The following is a 14263-nucleotide window of genomic DNA, read 5'->3' on the forward strand; positions in this document are numbered from 1 at the left end:
TTGCAAATTCAAAGCCAGCCTCAGCAATGGCGTGGCACTAAACAACTCAGTGAGGCCCTGTATCTAAATAAAATATAAAATGGGGATGGGGATGTGACTCAGAGGTTGAGTGCCCCTGAGTTTAATCCCCAGTATCCCCCCCCCCCAAAAAAAGTTTCTTTTCCAAGTGCTGGGGCCACAGTGGATACATCTGAGTTGACTGCTCTAGGGCATCTGCTGCAGGGCAGCTGGGTTCTTCCTAGCCTTTTAAAAGGTTTAGGGTGAGCAACAGATTGGGAGAGGCTTGAGCCTTGACGGTGTTGTTTCCAGGTGTCTGAGAGGGAGAGTTGGTGGTGATGGGCATTGTTGATTCCAGCTGGGGGTGTCCCAGGCTCTTTGGCTCCAGGTGTTCTGCAAAGCATTGCTGGTCATCTGGATGCTGCTGTAATCCAGTGGTGACCAGGCCAGACACATATCCATTTAGAGTCACCAGCCCTGATCCCTATGGAGGACACATGGAGGGACAATCAGGACCTGGCTCTTTGGGAACCATGGGGCTCTGTCTTCCTCTTGTCCCCCATTCCTCCATGATATTCTCACAGCAGCTTTCTGATTTACTTATCTCAGTTTCACAGGTGTGCAGACTGAGGCACAGAAGTCCCTTGCCCAAGGTCGTACTTCTGGAAGTAGCAGAGCTGGGATTTGGGGGCAGGCCTTATCTAGGTCCAGAGCCTGAGCAGTCACCACCACCTTTATTTATAACTACTCTGTGGCTGTGAAGGACAGCAGAGGCCCACCTCTGGTTTGGGTGAGACAGCCATGAATAAAGACACCCAGGGGGAGCCCTCTTTCCCACCTATCTGTCCATCCGTGGAGTTCTGCCTTTAGGGCTGTCCATTTTCCAATCTGGGAGGGGGGATTGACATCTTAAAGAACAGTCCCATTCTTTTTCCAGAGCACTAGCATCCTGGGTGCCCCCTTACCCAGAGCCTTTACAGTGGTACCTTTACACTAGACCTGGGTGTGTACACCTGTGTGTGTCAGTTTAAACACAGATGGTACCTCCTACTCCCTGGATACACTGACTCTCATTTCATATTTTCACGTAGCAGAGATTTCAGTTTTGGTTGCACAATTAAGATCATTGTAGGCACTCAAAAAAAAAGATAACTTGACCTGGGCCCAGCATCTGGAGTCTTTGAGGAGGGGTTCCAGGTCAGTGTTTCTTTGAAAACTTCCTGGGAAACTTGAATGTGCAGCCATGCTTAAGAATTGTTGGTGAAGGAGTTAGCACCACATCTCTGTCACACATTTCCACATTACAGCAAGAGGGGGCTCTATGGAGAGGATGCACCAGAATTATTGATTGTTTAAATGGAGTTGGGGATCAGACCCAGGACCTTCAGTACCCTAGGCAAGAACTGGACCACTGAGCTACATTCTCAGCCCTCTAGAATTTACAGTCATCTAGCGGTGGACATACAGTTGCTTTCTACTGTTTTGCTATTAGTGACAGTGCTGCAGTGAGCATCCTCAGGTATCCATTTTTGTGTTATTGTTTGAGTATTTCTTAGGCTGGACTCCTAGAAGTGGAATTTTTGGGTCTAAGTGTATCACTGCAAAAATTTGATACTTTTTTTGTACTATGGATTGAACTCAGGGGGTACCTGGCCACTGTGCCATATCCCCAGCCCTATTTGGTATTGTGTTTGGAGACAGGGTCTCATTGAGTTGCTTAGTGCCTTGAGGTGCTGAGACTGGCTTTGAACTTGTGATCCTCCTTTCTTAGTCTTCTGAGCTGCCGGGATTACAGGCTTGTGCCACTGTGCCCAGCAATTTGGTAGATCTTTCTGAGTCACCTTGTGCAAAGGCTGTGCCGGGGAACTCTTCAACAACAGGGCCCAGGTGCATGGCACATTCCTCTGAACCCTTGCCCACCTAGGAGGTTTTCTTCTCTTTGTTTCTGTCAAGCCCCCTGCCCTTTTTGCTTTTTGCCCATCAGGCAAGCAGGACATTGCACATTGTTTTTGTTTCTACTTCTTTTATTATTAGCAAAGTTGACCACTTTGGTTTCATTTCTTCTCTGGGCAGCTTGGCTGCACTGGGTGCAGGGCAGGCTGCACCCAGTAGGCATCTCTTTCCTTCAGTGAGTCCTCCAGTCTTCCCCCCACCTCCCTTGCATACATCCATTCTTCCATCTAAATCCAGAGCACCTTACCAGCTGAGCTTTGCCTGGACTCCCAGGAAGATGCTTGAGAACCAAGAGGAAGCAATATGTTCAGGGAGCCCATAGACTGGAAGGGTATGAGGCCTCAATCCCCAGACCAGACAGGGCAGTCCAGCATTGAGGTCCAGGCTTAGGGCTGGGGGGTTGGGGCAGTTGGGGGAGATTATTTTTGATAGGGGAAATCAGGCAAAGCATATGGAATGGCATTTTGTTTGGACCCTGAAGGGTTAAATCAGACCACAAGGAGCAGCTAACATCAGAAGAGCCCTCTTGGTACAGGTGCCAGCCTGTGTTCTTTACAGGCAGGGTCTCATTTAATATTGGCACTAATTGACACTTAGGTGGGGCCTCAGGCTTTCTTTTTCATGAGCAACAATGGAACCTCCTTGGAGAATTCTCAGCTGAGAATTCTTCTCATATGGATGGTCAGACTTGCCCAGAGAGATGCAAGTCAGGTGTCCAAGGTTATACAGTGATTTTGAGGAAAACTGTGCCTAAGAGAGGGGGAAGATGTGCTGTGGGAGTTTGCTGCGGCCACTGACCCAGGCTAGGACCCACTTTGGAGACAGCCTGGAGACCCCTGAACTTCTGGAGTGTGGGGGAATTCTGAGCAGATGGGTCTGGGCTCCCAACCCTGCTCCCACACACACTTGCTGTGTCACTGCTGAGTCTTAGTTTATTTTCCTACCTCCCGGGGGAAGTGTGAGGACAACTCCATGGAGCTGAGTGCAGTGGTGCAGGCCTGTAATCTCAGTGATTCAGGAGGCTGAAGCAGGAGGATTGCAAGATCAAAGCCAGCCTCTGCAACTTATTGAGGTCCTAAGCAACTCAACAAGACCCTGTGTCAGAATAAAAAAATAAAAGTGCTAGGAATATGGCTCAGTGGTTAAACATCCCTGGGCTCAACCCATAGTTCAGAAAATAGAAAGAAATCTTAAGGGAGAGAGAGCTGTAAGTTGAGTAGCCATACAGAGGAGGGTTAGTTATTTCTTCTGGTGGGATCCCACTGCAGACTCTCCCATTCCCTCTTATCTATATCTATACTCAAAATGCAGCACTGGAGATAATAGGCAGGAAACAACAAACTTTTAATCTGTTACCTGCTGTGTGACACCTAGCCCTCTTGGTGATGCCAGATTGTGCATCCCTCCTCATGTCATTCTTCTCACCCCACCAGAGGACAGCTGCCCATCTCAGGAGCCTCCTGGGCCAGGCACAGTGAAGCTGGTTGTGTGGGAGGGAAGGCGTATGCCCCAGAATGGGTTGCCCATGTGTCTGTGTGTGCATGAGTCCATGTGCTTGTGGGTATGTGTACTTGTATATGAGTGTATTTGTGCTGCTGTGCTTATGTGTGCTCACACATGCATCTGTACATGTGTGCATGAGTCAATGTGAATGAATGTATATAAATGGCCTTGTGTGTCTGCAGCTGAGGGAAAGGACTTTTGTCATTACTTGCCTGGTTCAGAATCTCAGTACAGGGGCTGTGTTACTTTGGATACAGTTGGTACCAAAAGTTTGAACTCCTAGGCTCATAGGTTTTCACCCGGGGAGAATGCACATGGGTGAATTTACTTTATATGCATTCATTCAAATAATTGGAGCATCTTCCGTGTGTGGAGCACTGTGCTAGACTCAGTCCTATAAAAACTAAGAAGCAAGTTCTTTCTTCTAAGGATCAGTTGAACATTTATAAAGCTGTGGTCGTGAGGGTGGTTAAAAAGTATTTTCTATGGCCAAATGCATTTGGCAAACACTGGAATAAACAATTAAAAAGTTTTTTAAACCTTTAGGTCTTCTCTGAGTCTTTAAAATGCTAATGTAGGACTCAGATATTTTTAGTAGTTTGTGATTTCCAAACTTATTAGATTACTCTTTGTGGAGTCCTTTATCTTGGACACAGTTTGAGTTTCAAGGCTTTTAGAGTTGACATTATTTACTGGCTCTTCATTTGTTCATTCATTCAGCCCAAGTGTTTACTGAGCACCTATTATATGCCATGTATGCTCAAGGTGCTGAAGCTCCACAGGTGAGAAGACAGAAGTGTATTCTAGTAAAATTGATTGGCCCATCTACAAGTATATGGGTCCATTCATCCTGAAAAGCCAATCCTGGAATAGGCAGGGAATGGTGTGGAAGGCTTTCTGGTTAAGGCCATCCTGGAGGTGACACTTGAGCTCAAATGACAGGGGTGTTCATGAGGGAATTTATGGACCCAAAAGTCTTTGCAGTTGATGATTCGGAGGGGCTGGGAGGGGCTGGGGGATTTTAGGAAAGTCTGGAGAGAGGGCTCTCTGAATGTTGCCCTCACATTCTGGGAGCACCTGCTACCAACTCAGTACCCTTTTGGTTTCCCTGCTGCAGTCCAGAATCCAGAGAGAGGCTTCCCCTTGTGTTGAGTCAGTTAAATGGGATTGTTGCAGACATGGGTGCTTCAGGGTTCCAATCTTGTCCTAGGAACCTCAGTGGCTTGGCCCATTTCTCTGCCATGAAAGGAGAAGGATGACTCCTCCCTGGGCCTGCCTGCTGCGCACACCACCCGGCCAAGCACCTTACTTGTGTGCCCATGCCATGTCCCCAGCATCTGGCACTGGACTCACATTCCCCCCACCCCCCATCTGACAGATGGGGGAATGAGTCCAGATCATTCCCCGAGAGGCCGGCCCAGAATCCAAGCCAGGCTGTGACCTGAGGCTGGTGGTGTGTGTGGGGCTGCGCCTCAGTGTTGGGGACAACAGAGATTTCCAGGACGGGACAGCTGAGGCCCCTTAAAGCCTCCTGGCGCCTGTCTGCAGAGTGGTCCTGTAGGGTTTGGGTCCTGAGAGAGGAGCAGGAAGAGTGAGCGGGTGGGAGGTGGGGTAGGAGGAGGGGGATGGAGAAGCCGCGGGAGAAGGGAAGCGGGCGATGGTGGGAGAGAGCGTGGAGCTGGGGTGGAGTGGGGTAGGCAGTTCGGTAGAAGTTGTGGGGGAGGGCGGTGGCGATGATACAGAGTTGGGTAAGGCAGGGGAGGGGGCCTGGGGGCTCTTCCCGCCCCTCGCCCTGGGCAAGCCCAGCTGGTGCTTGGGAACGCTGCCCCTCCTGGGCCCTTGTCTGCCCGGCTCTCGGGGGCAGCCCAGGACCTCTTTGAGGCTGCTGTCCTGGGAACGCATCGGGCTGCCCCTTGCTGGGGAGGACTCCAAGGCTGCAATAACTCAGGGCCAGGTTTGGGCACAAAGCGGCAGTGGCAGGGTTCTGGCTGGGAAGGCTCAGGCTGCGCCACTGGCTCGCTCACTCGCACTGCCCTGCTGGGGCGGGCTTGTTCCGTGCCGCGGGGCCGCCTGCTTCTCAGAGTCTGGCGCCCCCAGGATTGCAGAGTCCCAGGCCCCACACTGAGGAGCACCTACCAAAGGGCATCTCACCCTCAGCTGGGCGCTGGTTGTTGGGCTGACACCCCCACTGGCCAGATGTTCGCCTTGGGGGAGCCCTGGGGTCGCTGAGCAATGATTGGCCCTCAGACTTGGGGAGGAGTTAAAGGAGGCAGGGAGTGCAGCCTCTACCATCTGAATGTATGGCAATAAAAATAAATACACTTTCCAGGTCCTAGGGACTGTTCTGTGCACTCACTTCATTCATTCCTTAACATGCGCTTCACAGTATCTATGAGTAAGGCCATGATTATCCCCGTTTTACAGATGAGGAAACTGAGGCACAGCTAGGACCAGATAGGATCTGAATATAGGCCTCTCTGACTCCAGAACCGTGTCGTCCCTGTAGGGTGTCCAGGCATGCATGGATGGCCTGGGCATCTGGGCATGGGGGCCATTCTGAGTGCATTTGCACATGTCCAAGAAATTAAAGATAGGTTAGCAAGCAGATCGTAGTCATTCTGGGTTTGCCATTTCAAATTCATGCACAGGCTCCTTCCTCCGAGGGATATTCTGAGCCCAGGCCAGGCCTTTTGCTTTTGTGGGGTCTCTCTACCTTTGGGGAGCAGACAATCGGTGGGGTGGGGTATGTGGCAGTGAGACCCCAGTAAAGAGTAAACAGTTTCACCAAGAGGCAATTTCTTGCTGAGAGACTGCTCTGCTTATCTGACTTAGACAGGGTGCTCAGGGAGGACATTGCAGAGGACATTAGTGCAGGATGAAGAGAGGTGACTGCTGAGGAAGGTGTTTAGTTCCCTCTGGCTCTGAGTGGCTTCCCCAGGGTTGCAAAGGAGAAGGAGAAGAGGAGGCTGTGGCCCCTGCCTGCAAGGACCTGAAAGGACGAAATCTTGGGAATCTTGGGCACATATGTCTGGAAGGGCAGGGACGAGTGCTGACTGACTCTCCCGAGAGGATTGAAGCCCAGGTGAAGAAGAGCCAGGGCAGGACAGTGGTAGAGACTGCCTGGCATGGGTTGCATTGTGGGGTGGCCCTCGGTGCATGCACATAGGTTCTGTCTGAAGAGTCCCCAGGGCAGGCCACCTGGACCTCAAGCTTTGACCCTCAAGGTTCCCAGAGATTTTCATTGGTACCTGCGAGTACCAGAGAGTAGGTTGTAGGAATCTTTCTTGTTTTTCTAATGAGGAAAGGAGGGCCACAGAGGCCAGCAGCCTTGTCCTGCTGCACCTGCAGCAGGGCTTGTGACCATCTGTCAGTTGGGATGTTCATTTCCTGGGTCTCTAGATCCCATGGAGAGGAGTTTACCAAGGCCTGCCTCCCCCTCATCCCAATGTTAGGGTTGGAGGTGGAAAAGAGATGCTGGTGGGTGCCCCATTACATGCACCTGAGCTTCTTAGCCTGGTTCTAGACTGAGCCAACCCCGTCCAACCAGGAAATCGCTAGGTCAGTAAAAAACCAGCTGCCCATATGTGCCCATTGTATCCCCAAGTCCACTTTTTTTTGGGTCTCCAAACGGGTTTTATTCTGAATTTCCTGTCCGGCTCCAAATACCCATTGCTCAGGCTCTTCTAGGAGAATTGAGAGGGCTGTGGATTCCCAGGACTGAGTTTTTTTTTTTTTCCCACTTGGACTAGCTGGGCGAGTCTGAGCCTGTCCCAGAACTTCTCTGTGCCTCTTGTCTTGCTTTATTTTTCTTAGGAGAGTCCCAAGTCTGCTTCCAGGGAGGGAGGTTTGACTTGAGACAAAGGGGACAGGACATTTATTTAGAGTGCTTACTAAGGTGTACTCTGGGCCAGCTGCATGCTGAGTGCTTGATGAGCCATTCTCATGAGCCCTATCAACAGCTCTGTGAAGTTGGTTCCATTATTCTCACCTGTCTGCAGTTGAGGCAGCTTTGAGGGACAGCCAGGGATCCAAGGTCATATAGGTGGCCTGATGCCACCCACCATGCCTGCCTGAGTCACTCCCAGGACAGCTTCCTACATACCTGGTGAACCTCTGACATCGTGGGGACAGATGGGCAAACAGTTATGAACTCTGAGGCTGGAGACACTGTGTTCCCCCCTGAGGAGCTAGCTATGGCCAGCCCCACCCTACCCCCTACTCTGGGCCTGGCAAGCTGCTGAGGTTTAAGTGGGGGAGAAGCAGCTTGGACTGGTCAGGGGTGGGAGGATGAGGCCAGCTCCTGGGACATTTGAGTGGGTGCTGGGCTGGGCTTTACCTGCTTCTTGGTTTCTTGGCTACTCCAAAATAGCAGTGTCCATCGCTGGGCCCAGCTGGACAACAACTCTGTCCTGCCATGTGGGAGGTGCTTACCTCTTTTAGGGACTTGGGGTGGACAGTCCTCTCTTTTATTCTGTCTTCTCCTATCCTATCCACCAGGCCTCAGGAGCTCCACTGGCTCAATTTGGAAACTTGGATGTGCTTGGTGAGAGTGTGTGGCCTTGCTGAGAGACTCAAATTGGGGCCCTGCCCTCTGGACCTCTGTCTGCCACCACCCAAACTACCCTCTAGTCCCGGGCCTGGCCTGTAAGTCTGCATCATCTTCACTGTGACATCTCTGCAGAACGGGTGGGTGTGTGCCCCCTCCCAAGCTTGCTTTCTCAGGCTGCCCTTCGTGGGGCATCCGTGCTGGCTGAGGGGCTCTGAGCTCCAGCCCTTTTCCCTCCTGAAGTCTAGCTAATCAGCCACTGGGTCGACCCTCTGCATTCTCTGCCCTCCGCCCTCTACATTGCTGGCTTCCTGGAACCCCGGGAACCTGGAGGTTTCTGGACCCTATGGAGTTGCCTGGGTGTTGTTTTTTATTTTCAGCGAGGGGGCATGCTGGGTGGAGGAGCTGGGAGCTGGGAGACAGGCTGATGACTGGGTCATGGCCAGCCAGGGGTGGAGGCAGACACCAGCCTGTGTCTCCCTGGATCAAACTGTGATCCCCAGTCCCTTCCTCTGGTGGTCCCGGGCCTGGCTTCCCCACCCTCTTTGGCATTTCCTGTCTGCCTCCCTTTCATTTTGCACCCAGACTCCCCAGGGGTTCCTCTGGGGGGAAGAGCCAACTCTAACCTTTCTCCCTGGTGACAGGACCTGACATGGCTGTAGTCCCACTGAGCCTGGGGTTTGGCTTGACCTTGTCTCCCTACATTTCTCCACACCCACCTTCTGGCTCGGCAGCGGGGTCCCAGCTGGGCTCCCCTCCATGTCTGAGCCAGAGAGCCATGGTCTGAGATGCTCCTCAGAGACCCCTGGGCTGGGGCCAGTCATGCCTGTGGGTTCTGGAAGAAGCTGAAGGGTTGGGGATGAGGAGAGGCAAGCACTGGCCTTCTGGGGCAGGAGTCAGGACTGATGCCTCTCTGGACTTGATTCTGAGGCAGTTTTGAGGACTTCCAAAGCCACAGCACCTCGCTGCTCTCCCCGCCCCCCAGGCCCACCCCACACATGGGTTTGCCTCTCCAGGCATCCTCCCCTGGTCCCCTACCCCTGGGTGCTTTCTTGAGCTCCTTGGGCCCCTCCACCAGGCCTCCTGGGCCCCCTCCTTCCTCCTTGACCCACTTTAGTCCCCTGTTGCTAGGGGAGAGGAGTGCACAACTGGGGGATCTGATCCTGGCTGTCTCTCCCAGCATCCCTTGGGGCGGGCTCTGGATGGAGCCATCAGGCTGAGCCGGGCTGGCCCCAGGGACTGGCACACTGCGTGCTCCTAGTGACAGCCTCCCTGCCCCCTCCATGGACAGACAGTTCTGAACAGCTGCCCCTGCCCAGGCCCTGGGGAGGCCCTGCCAGGACCCAGCTCTGGTTCCCCCCAGCCCTAGGGAGCAGTGGCTTCAGAGGTTCCTCCTAACTTCTTGCCATGCACCATTCCCAGAGGGGAGGGGGCCAGGGCCAGGTCCTGGCCCCCACCCATCCTTCCCCTAAGTCTATGCTGGACAGCCCAAAGCTCCAGTCAAGTCCTGTGTCTGCTGTTAATCTGTGTGACTTGGGGAGATCCACCAGCCCTCTCTGGACCTCATCTATGCATTTAGGGAATGGAGCAGATCACTGACATTTACCAAGCCTCACTGTGTTCCAGGGACTCGTCTGTACATTGATGACCTCATGGTCCCAAGGGAATGCCATGAGCACACTTTCCAATTTTGAATGTGAGGCAACTGAGGCACAGGAAGGGGAAGGAACAAACTTTTGAGGTCACTCATACATGGGGTCCTGGGCAGCCTGATGGGTGACTTGTCTTCATTCTGCCACTCTCTAATTTATCCTGGCACTGACGCTATTAACTCTTCAGGGATTAGGTCAGGGCCCTCTGAGGACTTGAGATGGGGGCTTCTCCTTGGGGGGCCATTCATTCTAGCCTGCTCAGGTGCCCTGCTGCCCTGCCACATGACAGACTGTGGGAAGGTGAGTCCCCAGACATCCCAGCTGGAGAGCCCCTCCCCCACTCTGAGTCCTAGTCCTGGGGTTCAGGGACCTGACTCCAGCCTGACTGTGCCCTCGAATGAACATCACCACCACTACAGGGGGGGTCCCTCTCCCAGCATGCCAGCTGCAGGTCCAGGAGCAAACAGGAGCCTGTTAGGACCACAGCAACCCTCCCTTCCATTTCCCAGACAATGAGAAATGCAAAAAATAGGGTGGGTTGGCCCTAAGGGGCTGTTTGAATTTTGGAATCTCCACTCCCTTCATCCCCACATTTACCTTGACATGTGTCCTGCCTCTGGGAACCTTTTCATGTCACCTCATTGTCTTGCTGAATAAAAGAGGGGGTGGGAGGTGGGAGGGGGCTCTGGGAGCGAAGTCAGGAAATCTTTACTTATTTGCCTAATTTCCTCACTCAAATGTGTCTTGTGATTAAATATTGCTTCATTCTACCCTGTGTGCTTAGGTCAGAGGCCAGGTTTCTCTTCTGAACAGAGCATTGAGAGTATCTGGTCTTTCCATCCTGAGATTTCTCACTCCATTCCCTCTATTTCTCTTTTTTATCTCCCACTCCTGGAAAAGCCATGGTCTTCCCTTCTGGAACCTATCTCCTCTAGAGAGAGCACATGGGTGGTGCCAAGTGTCAGTCAAAGTCAGTGACCCTTACAGTGCTCACTCAGTGGAAAAGACTGCAATAATTTGGTCATGTTGCCCTCCTTGGTCAAGGGTAAAGCACCAAGCAGATTGGGCAGTGGATATATAACAAAAGTCCTGTGTTCTTGGTCCTGGTCCTTCTGGCCTTGCTTGAGCCTGCACTCCATCACTGTGATCTCTCATGGCCCTTTACAAGCCTGCCCTTGGGGGTGATTAAAATACTGTCTATCCTGAGCCTCCTAGCCATGGCCTCCTCTCCTTGTCTTTCTTTCCCAGGTTCATCTTGCAGTCACGCTTATTCAGGAATCTCCGTGGATCCAGTTACAGCTGGGTTAGGGATGGTCAGGGTGAGTCCACTCTTCTAAAAGTAGAAAGAGAAAATATCAGGATGTTACTGTATATGGAGGAAGAAAAACTTTAAATTGTCTTCTAAAACACAGATAAAATTTACAGAGCTTACTGTATGCCAGACACAGGGCTCGATGCTTTGTCCACCCGTATCTCTCAGTCTTCCTGAAAATTCCATGAGGTGGGTCCTATTCTTCCCATTTATTAATAATGAATCAGCGTAAAGAAATTAACCTTGCTAAGCACATATGGTCTGGGTGTGTACCATGGCCTTATCATTTTTCTTGCCCCTTTGTCTCTCTATGAGTTTATTGGCACCAAAACAAGCATGCTAAATGCAGAGTAGGTTTCCTGATTAAATTCCCTCAGAAGACAATCGGGTAATGCATTACAAACTAATGTCTCTCAGGCCCAAAATGCAGCCCCATGTCTCCTGGGCATACCTTGGTTTTACAAGGATTCCAGTTATGTGGAGTCTCCCACTCATCCCCACAGCCTGTTCTTTGAACCCCAATACCACCATAGGATCCAGAACTGTATAAGGCCCATTTTGCATATGTGGAATGAGCAGGGGGATTGCTGGAGCAATTAGTCAAGGCTGTGGGGTGTGTATATGGCTGGACTGGAAAACAGACCCAGGTTCTCACAGTTTCTGAAAGCCTGAAAGAGTCACTCACAGGCTACAAAATACTGGAAAGTGACATTATTTTTTAAGCAAAAATAGCCATTGGAGATCTAAATCCTGAGCTTATAATGGAACAGTGAGAACTCCATCTTTTGTTTTTCTACCCACATCTTTCCCAGGAGGTGATTTGAGGACAGAGTCCCGCTTTTAATAAACACAGAATGATGGAAGTTGGAATTGCCATGCCTACATATATATAATTAGAGGAACCACCCTCATTCTTGTATTTTAGTCAATATTTAGATTCAATATATCTCAGAGCATTTTTGAGCCTTACAGTGACTATTAGAATCAACTGAGACAATGTAACAGAATTAGTTCATTGGGACTTACATGCAAGACAAATTTAAAAATGTCTCAACCCTATCATACCACTTGATTATATTATCATTTCAATCCCTGGGTACCTTGCAAATGCTTTGGTCTTAACCAGATGTAATTCAACTATGGTCACTATTGGTGGTTATGGAACAATGCAACAAACCACAATGAGAATTGACTTTTGGACATAGGTGAAATCCGGCCTTTGGCCAATGGAATGGATGATTCACAGTGCCAAGCTTAGGCACCCCTTCCCCAGGATGTACAATGTGAATCAAGTGGGAGAATGGTGAGAATGGCCTTATGCCTGAGCCTAAGCAACTCCATTTTAACAACTCCAGTTTGAAACCTGCAGTCTCACCAGGCACACCCACAGATCCCTCAAGTATGACCTCAGACAATTACTTCCCCTTACTCTGAAAAACACAGTGAAGACTCTGGCAGGCTGTCCTCTCCTGATAAGAAGATAAAGTGAGAAGATAAGGGTGGAGACCACCAGACCAGATGCTTCTGACCCCAGGGTAAATGATGTCCTGGAGAAATCTGGTGGCAGCTGATAAGGATTGAAAGGGGAGTCATAAAGCCCCAAAATTTAGTGTAAAAATAGAGCTAATGAACAGATATTCATCCAACTGAAACAAGGATGCACTTGGGCTTGAGAGCCTGCTGAGGAATTGGACTGACATCTTATTACTTATCATCATTCTCCTGATGAGATTCTCTCAAACTCTATAACCTCATCTGGATGGTGAGAGCCTCAACTTCTTTCTATGACCCTCTCCTCAACAGGTCATCCACTCCATGCCAGGAAAAATCTGCCTTGATTATGGACCTGATTACTGTGAATCTTCTTCACATGATATCTCAGAATTACATAAATTAAGATGGACTTGTTCTCATCAAGGAGACAGTATTCTAAAAGCAAAAGAAGAATCATTAAAAAGTATTTCCTGACTAGGTACCTGAAAAGTACTTTTTCATAGCCACACATTTATATAAGCCATAAAAAATAAGAAGAGCCCTGACTCAAAGTTTGGAGAATACATTCTGCATTTGGTTAGAGTAGGAGTAAAATCACAATACCAAATTTCTGTACACAGATAAGGCTAAAGGACTACTGATATTATGGCACTAATTCTGCCTTTTGTAAAAGATGAGGTTTATACAGCTGTTTGGTATCAAAAAATATTTTCAAAGTACCACAAGTACTGTGTGTGTGTGTGTGTGTGTGTGTGTGTGTGTGTGTGTGTGTGTTTATATGAGTGTAGTACTGGTGGATAAACTGAGGAAATATTATTGAGCTGTATATTCAATTTTTTCTTTTTTTTTTAGTTTTGAGACAGAATCTTACAAATATGATTTCTTGTGTGCCCACAATTTTTAAGTACATATCAAGAACAAATATGCCTGAACCAAAGGCAAATCTTATCTCCTTTAGGAGCCATGATTCATCGTTATTTTTAAATTCTCTTAAAAGTTAAATAGTCACTTTTTTTTTCAAAAAGGGAGGTTACACACATATGGTGGCTCATGTCAGCAATCTTAATAATTTGGGAGACTTAATCAGGAGAATCACAATTTCTAATTCAGCCTAAATGTTATGAGAGGGCCCTAAGCATCTAAGCAACACTTTGTCTGAAAACTGAAAATAATATAAAATACAATTAAAAAGGGATTGTGATACAGGGGTTTAGGAGAACTATCCTGGGTTAAGTACTCATTCCTCTCCCCTTAAAAGAAAAAGAAAATAAAAAAATAAAAAAATAAATACATCTGGTGAACTTTCTATTAAATGGAAATAATATGTTTGAGAAAAACTTCTGAAGCTTATAACAAGGATTTAAAATAAACTTGGGAAATGGCTGAGAACTGAATTAAAAAATCAAGGACAAGAAACATTTTTTAAATTTCTTATCAGGAGAAACTTAAAAACAGATATATTTCATTACAGTCATGATAAAAATGCAGCATGGTATGGAAAATGCAACAAAACCACTCTATTTGTATCAGAAAATTTTGTAAATGGAGAATATGAAACAAAAAACACTACATAAAAAAGTGAGGGGGAGACAACATTAAGGCAATATATGTAATCTAAAATAAATAATTCACTAAATATCCACTATATAAATATTATCTGGGAGCATGTCTACAAAACAAAACAGTACTCCTTGCATAAAGCAGAGGATTTGTGATAGTCTCAAATTAAAAATAGTTTCACATCTGTGGCTGCTGTGTAGGGGCTCATATCAAAAAAGCAATGTTTGGGGCTCAAGCAGTTGAAAG

At 48.9% G+C, this 14263-nt stretch overlaps 1 pseudogene; it reads left to right on the plus strand.

The window, feature by feature from the left end:
* Positions 1-6578: 6578 nt before the first annotated feature.
* LOC143640946 (E3 ubiquitin-protein ligase RNF213-like) overlaps positions 6579-14263 on the plus strand; it is an 82328-nt pseudogene continuing 74643 nt past the window's right edge.

Source organism: Callospermophilus lateralis, unplaced genomic scaffold (genome assembly GCF_048772815.1).
Source record: "Callospermophilus lateralis isolate mCalLat2 unplaced genomic scaffold, mCalLat2.hap1 Scaffold_79, whole genome shotgun sequence".
Taxonomy (NCBI): domain Eukaryota; kingdom Metazoa; phylum Chordata; class Mammalia; order Rodentia; family Sciuridae; genus Callospermophilus; species Callospermophilus lateralis.